The following is a 14,756-nucleotide window of genomic DNA, read 5'->3' as shown; positions in this document are numbered from 1 at the left end:
TTTAATTCATTTTTTGATAAAAAAATGATATAGATTAATATTTAAATTCATTTTTTATGTTAGATTTGATGTTTGTATCATGTTAGATATGTTCATACCTAGATTTAATATAGTTTTGATGTATTAGAATTTATTTGGAGGTTTTATAAACCCGATATCTTCTTTTGAGAATCATTTTTTAGAAAAACATGTTTTCTTGCGTAAAGACATTAGATCTTGTTTTAAAAGGCATGTTGTTTTTGTGTTTACAATATGTTTAGATGTTTATATGCTTGTGTATGATGTAATTATAAAGAATTCAAAACTGTTGGATGCATGTTCTTGGTGTTTTTTTATAAAAATCAGGAATTTCTTAATGTATTTCTTGAAAACTGCATTCTATCATGTATTTTTATTCTGATAAATTTTAAAAAACTTTATCGTTCTCCAAAACGGTGAACTAAAAAATTATCAAATTTTAGAGAAATGTTCTAGGCATGTAGGAGTAGTTTTAAAAATAATTTGGGTTTATTTGAGTTCCAGATTAGGAGATACAACCTCAGCAGGTCAGCATAGAATTTATATTAGGACAGAAATTCTGTGAAGGTAGCCCATTTTTGCTAATTTTATTTCTCCTAATCTATTTGATGTTTGTGTCCAAGATTATTATGTATGTTAGTTTATATATTGAACACAAGATAAAAATCTTAAGCACAGATTCATTACTGTTTAGGAATTAAAAATCATGAAAGTTTGTTCCAGAACCTAAAATAATGGAACATAGTCTGTCCAAGAACAAGAATAGACTGTAGTGCAAGAATTTTAATTCTCAGCTAGAATAGAGTTTAGACCTGATTTTTTTTAGAGCTTGTATTAGACACATCAAGCTAACTATAATAAAAATTACAGAATTTATTTCATTATGTAAATTCATTGACTGGTGATTTTTCAATAAAGCCAAACCAGATAGGTTTGTTCTGTGAGTAGAAAACCAATTTTAATAAAAGATTTATTTTTCCTTGATCCAGTATGATATTGGACCTAGGTTTTGGGTTGTAGATAGCTAACATGTATATGCATCTACAATAAAAAAATTAAAATTTATTTTATTTGTTGTAATGTATGGCAAAATTTTTACTGATAGAAAAAAATTTGTTTTTACTATTTTTCTATGTAAATTGTTGTTGCTTGTTTGCATGTGATTGCGCCAGATGAGTTGTGTTGAATTACATGCATGTAATCATTTCATATGTGAACCATGTATGCAACATAATATTATGATATTGTATGAATGCTTATGTTAATCATGTACACCATGTATCCAAGGTATATGGCTTGTGAGCATTATATGTTGTCTAATGAGTAATGCTTACTTGAATGCATGAAACAGTTCAAAAGATGAACCCGATTATATTGTGGCTTATGAGTGAGTTTCATGTAGGACTATTGATGATTGTGTGCTAGTGCATATGGATGTATTAATCATGTGAATGCATTGTTTATATTTTGTTATGATGCATATAATTAATTGCCTAATCATGTGCATGCTTGAGACGATATGGAGCTCATGTAGCATGGTGATGTGATAAGAATATTGTGGATCCAGATGTGTTTTGGGTGACGAGAACAGTGAATATTTAAGAGATGAAAGATGCATAAACAATGTACTTAATTTCTCCTTTGTTGCCCTACATGTGTCATGGGATCCTTTGAAGGGTGTTGTCATGGGGAACAATGTGGTACTAAACTCCATGATATTGTTTTCCCCAAGAACTCCATATTGAGGTTCGTGTTCCCAACCACGGTAGTAGGGGCATTTCTACCATTTTTGCTTGGGGACAGTGAGGGTGAGTTTCATCTGATAGCATATTAATATACCAAGAGAAGAGGCAACCTAGAGTGACGATGCCCAAAGTCATCTCGGCATAAGGTGACGATGCCTGTGTCGTAACTGGCATTAGGTGTAAGACCCACAAAATTTCTAGATTTGTTAATGAAAATTCTTGATCAATAAGAAAATTTTGACTTTTAGATTAATTGACCTATGTGAGTGATTAGGGATTCAATTTCTATTTTTCTAGCTTGTTTTCAGTACAATTGACAATTATGGGTTAACTAACAAATAAATTAGTAATAATCAATCTATTTAGCAAATAAATCAAATTATTAATTGTATGGTCGAATTAAATTGATTAGGTTGGCTAACTACACTGTCAAAACATAATTAATATGCAATTTAATCAAAAATAAAAAAAAACATATGTAGTGAAAATCTTATGTATCAATTATTTTAATCCTTACTGGGTTGGACTTAGATCAATTGGATCTGAGTCCAATTGGGGATCCAATGTGGATGAACATGTGATCCAATAAACATATAAATATATATAAAGAAACAAAAAAATATAATACATATTTAAATATATATTGGACATGGGTTTCGAGTTGGATCAGATTAGATCCAACCCCAAACCCAAGGTGAGGGATCAACCTTCCATGTTGGTCCTCCCCTATGCCATGTGCACATGAGGAGGGGAGATGCATTGAAAAATGCATGTGGATCTTCCTCTCATGCATATTCTAAGGGTCCTAAAAAGAAGATCCCAAGGCTTATCCCAAAGTGGATAAAGCCCTTTCTTAAAACATAAAGCCTTTTTTCTTTTTTGTGAAAATTTACATGTGCTTTTTGACATGGCTCCTATATTGAAAAACGTTTTTAAGAAGAGGGTTGGACCTCATCTCAGCCCTCCATCTAACACTTTTAATTTTAGCCACACATCTACCTCAAACCTTAGGCTAACTCTATAAATATGTGCCAAAAAGGTGAAGAGGGGTCCTTCTCTCCCCCATTTTAAATAATCCCTCTCTCTCCTTGCTCTCTCTCCCCTTACATGATTTTCCCTTGGATCATTCTTTTTGAAGTTTGTTTGGTTCTCAATCTCCTTCTCTGGGCGTAGTGTGAGGAACGAACAAAAGACTTCACTCTACACGATTTTGAGGAGGCGGTTTCTCTTGTGATCTTGTGGAGTGTTCTTAAAAAAAGTAAGTAAATTTTCCAATAACTAGTTGTTCATGTTTTAACTTTCATCCACATAAATACATGTATTTACATGGTAATACATGTAGATATGAGCATGGATATGCATGGAAAAAACCCATGTACATACTTCTATATGCTCTCAGTCATTTGTGAACTATTTGTATTTTTAAATGGTTAGATCTCTTGTATTTTGGTTTTTAATGGTAGCTTTTTATTTTTAACTCATGTTCATGGTTAGATCTCATGTATTTTAATCTTTAATGATAATTTTTCATTTGTAATTCATGTTCATGGTTAGATCTTTTGCATTTTGAGTTTTATTGGTAGTTTTTCATTTTTAACTCATGTTCATGGTTATCTTATGTATTTTGATTCCTAATTGTAGTTTTTCATTTTCAACTCATGTTCATGGTTGGATCTCATGTATTTTGATTTTCAATGGTAGATTTCTATTTTTGATACATGTTTATAGTTAGATCTCTTGTATTTCAATTTTCAATGGTAGATTTTTTTTTAATACATGTTCATAGTTAGATTTCATGTATTTCAAATTTAAGTGGTCAATTTTCATTTTTAATACATGTTCATAGATAGATTTCATGCATTTCGATTTCAATAGTAGATTTTCTTTTTTAATGCATGTTCATAGTTAGATTTCATGCATTTCGATTTTTAAGTAGTGGTTTTCTATTTTTAATACATGTTTATAGATACATCTCATGTATTTCAATTTTTAATGGTAGATTTTTATTTTTAATACATGTTCATAGTTAGATTTCATGTATTTCTATTTTTAAATGATGGTTTTCTATTTTTAATACATGTTCATAGTTAGATCTCATGTATTTCAATTTTTAATGGTGGTTTTCATTTTTATACATAATCATGGCTAGTTCTAATGTATTTTGCATTTTAATGGTGACTTTCCCATGTAGATGCATGTGATACATGTTAATCATCATGTATACACATATATGAACATAAGCCTGATTCAAGGATAAACCAAGTGCGGGTTCTAAATGTAGAACTTCATAAGAAGTTCTAGGATCCAATTCATAAGGGATTGTCTAGTTTAAAAAGAAAGGAAAATGCATATAATATATATGTGTATCTCAATAATTTTCAAATCTATGTTCTTAAAACAAAAGAAATATATATGTTAAAAAAAATCATTTTTGGTTGCTGGCCCAGTTCAGAGTAGACGAGACTAGACGAGACTAGAACCAAGTATTTGACTCAGGACAGGTCTGAACCGTAAGGTCTGTTCAGGACCGGACCTGAACCAATTTTGATTTATACTTATCTGAACTAAGGACAGTTTAGATCAGGTCTGAACCAGATCTGATTCAAACCAGATCTAGACCCAGATGAGTCCAGATCTGATTTGAACTAGCAAGCCCTGTTGGACATGCTGTTAACCAAAAAAAATAGAAGAAAGAAAAAAAAGAGATATAAGCAAAAAACAACAACAAAGGCATACACTAGCAAGTGTATACCCGTAGTTCAAAGTGTATATATGCAAACACTTTAGAAAAAAAAATCTATGTATGCAGTTTGTATATATATATATATATATATATATATATATATATATATATATATATATATATATATATATATATATATATATATATATATATATAACCATGATGTATAATGTAAATGCATTCAATGAGCTAATGTATGAAGCCAATGCATGATTAAGTATGCAATGTGATGTAAATGTATGCAATGAACTAATGTATGAAGCCAATGCATGATTAAATATGCAATATGATGTAAGTGCATGCAATGAACTAATGTTTGAAGCAAATGCATAATTAAGTATGCAATGTTTTGTAAATGCATGAAATAAACTAATTTATGATGCAAATGCATGACTAAGTATGTAATATAATATAAATGCATGCAATGAAATGATGTATGATGCAAATGTATGACTAAGTATGCAATACGATGTAAATGCATGCAATAAAATATTGTATAACCTAAATGCATAAAGGATTTAGGCAATGAGATTGAATGTGAAGCATATTTTTTTGAGATTCTATGTATGTTTGAACTATGCTTGTACCATGATTTACCTATATTTGAGTGTATGGTTCAAGGAACCTTCGTAGTGTCAATGGACACACATGTGGATGTTTCTATTATTGCATGTGATATAGTTAAGCATGTGAGCCATAACCTTCATTTGATAGCTTAGGTCTATTAAGAACCCATAAGGTGTGCAAGGATGTACCCTACTACATGCATATGTCCACACCTTGAATGGTTGCACTCGCCTTCATCGGTGAATTGCTCATATGGGCTAAAGGCGCTAGAGCAACATGATTGAGTTGGGTATATAATAGCATCATGTTACAACTATTGCCCTGAGAGGATACTTGGGCTACTAAGCCCTATTTGCTTCATGGATTGAGATACATAGAATGCTAAATATATTAATTAAGAAAAACCCTATAACTCATTCACACTTGTGATCTACCTTAGAGAAGGTAGGAAGTACATCCTTGAGTGACACAAACACATAAAGATTCATTTATATGGCACACTTAACATTTTATGGGAGCGATGATGTCCTTTTGGTCTTTAGTCACTCAAAGTTAGGGAGTCTGGGGTTATCCATGTGTCCTAGGTGATACACCCCTACTAGTGCATATAGTTCTGGATTGTAATACTTACTGAACATCTAGCCTTTGCAGATTCTCTCAACCATGGATCACCCACTTTGGATATCTGGTCTGTTAGGTACTTCAAGAAAAAGAATTCATGTAGCATAATAAACACCCATCATGACCTCATCAGATACGATGATTACACTCGAGTTTCCTAGGATGTTAAAAAAAACAAGATATGCATTGACTTCTGAAATGTTACTTATGCTTTATTATTGAGATACATAATTGTTATCTGCATTGATGTTAGATATGTGTTGCTATTCACATTAATGATGAGTTCCATGCTTGCTCTTTATTTTTGTTATATCATGATATGATAAATTATTGAATTATGATATCTTGACTGTGATAAATGTTCTAGCATGTGCAATATTTCTGTTATTGGTTTAAACTTACTTGCTCAAAAGACTCTAACCCCATTTTATGGGCATACAAGTGATGAATGAACGTCGGTGCGATGACGTGATATGGTGGCGAGGCCATGGACCATATTTCTATCTTTTTATCGATCCTAAGATTTTTGTATCTTAATTAGATTGAGATGTTTTGTAACTCAATTATATGGACATAGTCCAATGGTTTTAGATATATTTAATCTTTAATGGAATGATATTATATATTTACTTTTATTCTTGTGGAATCAGATTTCTGATGTTATTGTTATTAGTTTCTTTAACCCGCCTAGGATTGTTCGATTTGAAAACCAAACTATTTTTGCTATGCATTGATCCCCTCATTTGAGTTGGATTATATTTAAAAAAAGAAATTTGGTTGCAAATTTTTACTTATTTTAAATGAAAAATTCTAGGGTGTTACAACTTTGGTATCAAATCCTAGGGTTGAGATTCTTTGTGATACCAAACTGTCTTTAGTAAAGACAACTTTCGTATCAGGGTATTGATAGAAATGGTTCATGGCCCATCAACATCGACATCGCACATAAGTAGCCTTAACTTTAATTCTTTACTTTATATTTTGTGTTGAATAATAGTAGAATACACATCTAGAACTTAGAAAAGATTGCTTATGAATTGATATTGCGGTAACATAGATGCAAAGTTATGCTAAGTGCACTTCAGGTCCTAGCTAGTTGCACAAATCATTTGAACCGTGCAGTTCAGACATTGGCATAAACATCCAATTGCTTATAAAAAAAGCATAAGCCTGTAAGAGGTGTCAACAGGTCCACATGTGATAGGTTTGCCCATGTGAGCTAGGGGAATGCCTCTTCTGTGGCAAAAGAGGTCATATTATCGAAGAATGTCAGTTGAAAGTTTCCTAGGACATGTGAAAAGCAAATGCAGAAGACCTCAAGGATGAAGTTTCTTGAGTCAGTCATGTTCCAAAACCATTAGCGATCGAAGACCTCGATCATATGGAGATGATTATGGCAGGACCAGATTCACTGATCTACATACCGACATCCCCTGCTTATACTCTAGCCATGTCTGATTCTCTTCCAGATTCTCGAAAGTACACACTAGCATTGCCTATACAACCACCTTCAAAAAATAGGGAGTCACTAGGTGGAGTTAGATGCATCAGTTTTATCAGGAGTCATGTAGATGAGCTCCTAGTTTTGGCTTCTTTGTTTGCATAGTTTACTAGCAATGTTGGATTTTGAAACTTATACTGCCATAGAAGCATGTCTCGATGTATGTGACAAATACATATATATTATATTCCTATTTGCATACCTTTATTCTTGTGTCTCATGGTACAATTGTCTCATTATAGCGATGACAACAATTATATGTTATATTATGACATCAAGAACATATTTTCTTAACTCTTATATAGTTTATTGTATAATCGTATAGATGTAAACACCCCCAGTTTTCCTCATTCATTTTCGGACACGCCCCTCTTAGCAGATGCCAATCCCCTTAGGAGTCTAACCCTAGGTCCATCCCAATTTTGGTGTTATTTTGCCCTTTTTTTACTAGTAAAATTACCATTTTACCCCTAGGTCACCTTAGATACTATAAACACCCCAAATTTTCCTTATCCATTTTCAAACACACCTCGCGTGCAATGCCAACTTTGTTAGGTCTGTGTAGGAGTCCAACCCCAAGTCTGTATCACAAAACTATCATTTTATCTACTTTTATTTGAAAAAATACCATTTTACCCCTAGGTCATCCCATACCCCTGGTCAGTCAAAGTCGACCAAGTTCATTGGTCAGTTCAGAACAATTAGAATATCAGTCATTTTAAGCTCATCTGAGCTCACAATGAACATACCATTTTTATTTCTGACAATTCTTGCCAAAATGAGGTCATTTCTTTAGAAATGAGCTCATTTCTCACTCAAATCCAAGCTAATTGTCTCCGAGTCAGTCATTCCCAGTCAGTCATATTCCCTTGAGTCTAGCTTTAGCTCACCAGAAGTTTAAGTGCTCCAGTTTCAGTTCAAAACTATTTCCAAGTGTCCAAGAGCCCATTTTAGCCCGTTTCAGCTCTTTTAGCTGAAATTGAGCTGAGTTCAGTCAAATGAGCTAGTGTTCTAACTTCAATTTTAATTCATCTCAGTATTACTGACCTTTGTTCCAACTCAAACCCATCTCTGGTCTGCAATTTACTTCACTCCAGTAACCATTTCTCTAAAAATGGCAGCTTTTCTTAACAATTCAGTCCGGGAGTTCAGTCGAGTCAGTGTCTTGTCAGCTCATTTGAGTTTTGAAACCCTAGAACCCAACTCAATCTAGTATATTTCAGTTCAATCCAACTCAAACCCTAAGTTTCAATGTCACTCTGGTCCGGTAGAACCCGAAAACCTTTTCTTGAACCATTTTGCAAATTTTATCAATTTTAACACTTTTTGAACCGGTACAAGTGTCAATTAAAGTCCTATATCCAAAATTCTTCATTCAGGGTCAGCATTTTGCATAGCATTTTGCATAGCATTTCATGTCATTTCTCATCATTTCATATCATTTCTCAATATTTCATAACATTTCATCACATTTCATTTCATTTTCGAAGTCCAAAACTCCAGTTTTATAAATTTCAATCCAAATTGAGTTTTAAAAGATTTTAAAAATCAATTTCAAACCCTGGGTTTCCAAAATTCACATTTTTACCCCCAAAATTCTAAATTTAGAAATATTTTCTCGAGAAAAATAATCTGGATTTCTTTCAAACTCAAATTTTTAAATTCTAAACTGGATTTGCGTCGCAACGGGGTATTGAACTTCAAATTCTGAGCTTGTTTCAAAAATTGCCAAAAATAGCTTATGTCGTCCATAAATTTTCTAAAAAGACTGATCATGCATATATTTTAGGGATTTTTCATATAAAAATATGCATGATTTCATGAGAAAATGATTTAAAAACCCAATTTTATGATAGTTTCGAGTAAATGTGCTAAAATAATATAAGAATAGAAAATGCATGAAAAATAGTGTTATTTTACATTTTAATGCCTATTTTAGTGTTTGTCATAATTGTAGTTGTTTAGTTTTTGAAAATTATAAAAAAAATTAGATTTAGAATAGACTTAGTTTTTGTATTTTCTAAAACATAGTCATTTTGAGTTGCTTTGTAAATAACTTTTTGAAGAGAGGTTTTGAAATGGAATTCTTTGAAATAAGATGGACTTATGGAAAAACTTTCAAAATTATAAATACCATACGTAGGGGGAAGAGAGACTTGTCTTCTCTCTTTTGCCTAAGCCCTCTCTTCTTCCCCTTCCTCTCCACCTCTTCTTGCCTCTTCTTCTTCTTCTCCCTATTTTCCCCTCTTTTTCTCATCTTCTTTCCGGTGGAGAATTCCTACAACAGCTGAAGCAAGATAGAGGATTCCAACCTCTCTTCTAACCCTTCCAATTCGGTAAGTTCTTCTTCTTCTTCTTTTTCTTTTTCTTTTTCTGAAATTTTCATTTTAATTTCTGTTAAGCATTCATAACTCATGATTAAAGAAATTTGAGTTGATTTCCTGTTTTTGTTTTAGTAATCGTTAGAATAGATTTTAATTGTAGTTCATATAGATCGTATTATTTTTTTTCTGTTTCAATAAAAATAAAAAGATGTTAAAACATCAAATGTTTTTTTTCAATCGATCGGATGTCTGATCAACTTCCATTGTCGTGATGTTAACATTAGAGAAGAAAAAAATCATATATATGGATCAAGCACTTTATCCTATTGATCATCGTAATGAAATTTGAGTATCGGGAATTAATTTTTTTTCCACAGCAGATCGATACTGATTATTGGAATCGATTGGAGGCTTGGATCGATTTCAATGTATCAGAATCCTGTGAGGCTTTGATCTGAATGAATTGAATCAGATACTTCTGAATCAATCATCCGATCGGATATCATTTGACTCCCGACGATTGAAGCGTGGTCTGTATGAGTCGTCCGGTGATTATTGATGATTTGTTTTTTTTTCCTGCGACTGAATATGAAATTCTGATTGATTGATCGATCGAATGCCTAATTTTGATCCACTGGATGACTGGATCGATTCCAGTTTGCTAGAATTGTGTTGATGCCTGATCTAACTGAAGATCATTGGAAGTTCGATCAATTGAAATCAAATTATCGGATATCTTAATTTTGATCGGCTGTTTACAGATTTCCGGTAAGTTCTGTGATTTTTGATTTCCGGTGAGAGATACATATCGTCCTTCAGCAATGATCTAAATCATCTGGATCTAGAGTCATTAATAAATTTCTACAAAATTTTAATCGATCATCTGGATCGATCAAAGTTGATTCAAAGGATTCTGTCTCCGGTGATGAAATCATAATAGTTGATCGGATGAATGTTTGATTCCAAAGCAATCGGCTATCTGAATCAGTTTTAATTTTTTTCTTCTGATTTTAACATCAAAGAAAAAAATAATCACCAGCCGTATTGAGATTTATCTGATGTTCATTGCATTCTCCAGTGATTGACTGCCGTTTATGGATTTGTCCGGCAAGTGATTGTTTTCCGGCAAGTGATGTTTTGAAATATAAGTGAAGATCTAAAGATTAGTAGTTGAATGTCTGAATTCTATCAAACATCGATCGAATGTCTGCAGTTTTTATTTGATCTTAAATTGATTTCAGGCTGAGTGAGTCGTCCAATTTTTGATCATCATGTTCTAAAGTTTTTCAACATCTCTGTTACCGGCAATAGATTGCCTGATCTGTTCGGCAATCTGGAGTGTTTTTGAATATTGCATTACCGGTGAAAATCTATTAGTTGCTGCATCTCTGGTGATTCTCTTGCTTGAATGACCTCCTCTTGCCCGAATCCCCTGATTTAACTGGAACAACTTCACGATTACCGTGAAGAGGTGAATCCGGTGGTGTTATTCTTGAGCCACCGTGAAATGTATTTCACGATTGTTATTCATTGCTTCAACTGGAATTAAATTTCATTTCACCAATGTTATTTAAAATCAAGAAAGAGGATTGTTTCTGGTAAATGTGAAAGAAATTGGGTTTTGATTTCAATGTGAGTGTGAAAGAAACTGATTTTCAGTTAGTTGATTACTGGATTTTTTTTAGTGACTGATATATTTTTTTTTTTAGTGTTTTTCTGGTTGATCGACTGTTTGGAATCCATTGAAGTTAATGTAGTTGATATTTGTAATATTTGAGCTGTAAATTGTGTTTGAATTCCAGCAGTGATTGAAGAACTGGATTTATTCCAGCCGGTTATGAATAGTAAAATTCTATAATCTGAAATTCATTTGAAAATTGGATGGATGTTTGCAGCTTGAAAGTTTGATTTTCAATGTGATTTGGATGTTTGAAATACAAAGTATGTAATGAGTTCATTGTTAATTGTTTTGTAATTAGCTTAGTTAACTGATTAGCATATCTTGGTTTGTAGTGTAGAGTTCTTTCATACTATATTTTAGTTTTTTTTTTTAGTATTAGCAATTAGTTAATCTGGATGTTCTGTTTAGTAGATTTTCTACTTCTTTTTTTTGTACTGCTCGTGTCCTTTTGACTTGTGCAGGATCGCACAGGATTGGAGCAGAAGCGATTGCATGACATGGGAAGTGCAAGAATAGAAGATGTTTTTCTCTTATTTTAGAATTTAGGAATTCAATTGGGTTTGTAAATATTGCACTTTACGCCCTCTGCGAAGGGTATTCATTTGTTGTAATAGCTAGTTGTTTTTACTTTTCTGAACATTTTATATTTCAATAATTCGGCAATAAAGAATAGTTTAGATTTGTGTACTTGAATACAAAATATTCCTGTTCCCTGAGTTCGACCCGGTCTCATCCACTAGTGAGAACCGGTTTTTATTATTTGATGTCTGGTTTTCACATGTTTTTCATATAAAAATCTTTTCAAAATTTACAACGATTAAAAGAAGACATCAAAGACCATTCCACCCCTATGGTTCTCAAAATGAATTTCAAATCTGGAAAGTGAGCCCACTCTGAGATGGCTTATCTACCTGCATTTTTTTTAGAAAAAAAAATATATAAACATTTCTTTTGCCTTATTTCATCATTTTTTTTTATTATTCTTTTTTTTTTGAGGTGGGACCCACAAGAGGGGTCGACCAGCCCCCTCTCACTTCCTCTTCTTTCCTTTCTTTCTTCCTCTCCTTTCCTTCTCCTTCTTTCTTTTCTTTCCTTTCTTCTTTCCTCTTTTCCTTCTTTCTTTCTTTTCTTCCTTTTTTTTTCTTTCCTTTCTTCCTTCTCTTTTTTTCTTTTCTTTCTTCCTTCCTTCCCTCTCTCCTTGGTCCAGCCCACTCACATATCATTTTCCTCTTTTTCTTCTCTTCTTCCCCCTTTCTCTTCTCTTCTTTCTTTCCTTTTTCCCTTTTCTTCCTTCTTTCCTTTCTTTCTTCCCTTTCTTTCCTTCTTTCTTTCCCTCCTTTTTTCTTTCCCTTTCCTATTGTCCAGCCACCATACGGAGGCCCATTCACTTAAACCAGCCTCTCTCATTTTTTAACCCCTTTTCAAGACTTTAGCTCTATTCCATCAAAACCTAAGTTTTAGGTTCTAATTAAAACAAACAAAAGATTTTCACGCCCAACCTTTCTCTCCTCCTATCTCAGCCCTCTTGCTCTCCTTCTCTCTCCCTTAGCCTCTCTCTCTCTCACATAACTCTCTCCCTCTCTTGGTTATCCTTTGCTTCAGCCATCTTTCAGCCCTCTCCTTGTTCACCTTGGTTGCAGCCATCCACCACAACACTGCACCCACCATCTTTGCCTTCAACAAACGTATGCAGCAACCGACTCCATGTAGTTACCTGCTGCTGCTGCCCCTCCAACGCTTTCATTGCAGCTCCAGCCACCATTGGGTGCAACCACCTCCGATCTTCAAACTGTTGCAGCCGGCACCACCTTCTTATACAACAACTACAGCAACCTTCAATCTAGCGGCATATCCTCCACTTTGAAGTAAGCACCACAGCAACTCCAAATTCGCTCGGCTGCAGCCCCTTCCATTGTTGAACTGTAGCAACAGGTCCAACACCTTCAACCTTGCTGCCATCGCCATCTCTTCCTCCCAATCAAGGCAATACACCTCCACAGCATCTACCTTTAACTGATCCAGGGATCCAAGGTAAGTCTTGTCATTATCTTGATAACATAGATTAGTTTTACCTATATCATGAGATATTCATCTTTGTCATCCGTTGAAATGAAAGATTTTGAGTTATATACTCATAAATACAGCATGAGATCAGTCTAAAACCGGATTTCATGTCGGTAAAAGATTTTTTTTTAAGAACCCAGATGGAGCAAAAAAGAGAGTTTCCTATGACAAGGCTATGTGAAGGAGGTGATTCATCCTTGTAATGGATTGAATCCCCCATCACCCATAGCCAATATCAAATATGGTTAATATCCCCTGATTGTTTTTTTCATTTTGTTATAGTTTTTATATAGGCTTTATATCTTCAAGCATCATACTTAAGTTTATAGCATCATCTTATGTTCACTTCGTTTATTTAAGTAAGTTGTATTAAAGTTTCATCGTTATTTTACAAGTTTTGATCTAGGCATTCAGTCCAGTTGTGATTCCATGCTTAATTTCTTATTAATAATTTCTGAATTTTTTAGGATAAATACCTTCATTTATTTATGATTTCTCTGCAAAAATTCAGATCAATTTGGGTTCAGGAGTTCCATTTTAAAAATCAAACCCTAATTCGAGTTTGAACCCTTATGGAATTTCCAGAATTCCTTTTAGCAGACAAGAGCATCTGGGATCTCCTAGATGGATGATCCAAATTTTCCTCAAAAAAATACCATGAGTCCCTACTAGAGTCTACTATTTTTAATTATTTTCCTAGCTTTTTCCAAGTAGTTTTGGGCCCTGTTAAAAATTAATTTTCCCAGACCTTTGGGAAAACCTCACTTTTTCCTTGTCAGGGTCTATACCGACCCTAACCTACTGCGTTCGTTCAACCCATAGGCTGTAGGTCAAAACTTCCAACATAGAAGTTGTTCCTAACCCTTTTCTTTGTCTTTTCCCAAAATTTGGAAATTTTTAAAACAACCTAAGTATTTTTCCTAGAATTAATTTTTCTGTCTGTCAGATTCCTATATCTGAGAATTCCAGAGATCCAGGTCTCTGATAACCCTCTGCTCTCCCCCAAATCCCAATACTGTGAAAAAAGGAAATCTTTCTCTATTTGTCAAAGAAATTTTCCCAGAATTTCAACTATTTTTTCATTTGTCTGCTATTTTTCCCATAGTTTTTTCCGAAATCTATCTGTCTACCCTAAGTCCTAGAGTTGTTGAATTTCGATCCAACTTGCTGAAGCTGTCCAAATTTGACCATAGGTCAAAACTAGAATATGTAAAAGGAAAAATCTTTGCCTAACTGTCTTTTATCACTCCATAAAATTTGGGAAATTCTTATGGAAGTTTAGTATCCAAAATCCCATTTAGAATCAGCATTTTAGGCAAAATCTTGATTTTTAGGATTTTTAGTTATTTTCCACATTAAAAAAATAATAAAAAAATAGATTTTCGAGCTTCATTCTGTTTTTAGGGTTAGTCTAGGTGTCCATGCCAAATTTGGCTCAATTCCAAGTTCATTTGCTTTGTGTGTTAGTTTACGTTTAAATTCAGAAGCTAAA

The sequence above is a fragment of the Nuphar pumila genome, chromosome 1 (genome assembly GCF_984573655.1).
Source record: "Nuphar pumila chromosome 1, dmNupPumi1.hap1.1, whole genome shotgun sequence".
In the NCBI taxonomy this organism is placed as follows: domain Eukaryota; kingdom Viridiplantae; phylum Streptophyta; class Magnoliopsida; order Nymphaeales; family Nymphaeaceae; genus Nuphar; species Nuphar pumila.
The sequence above is the reverse complement of the archived record's forward strand: the minus strand, read 5'-3'. Positions refer to the sequence as shown.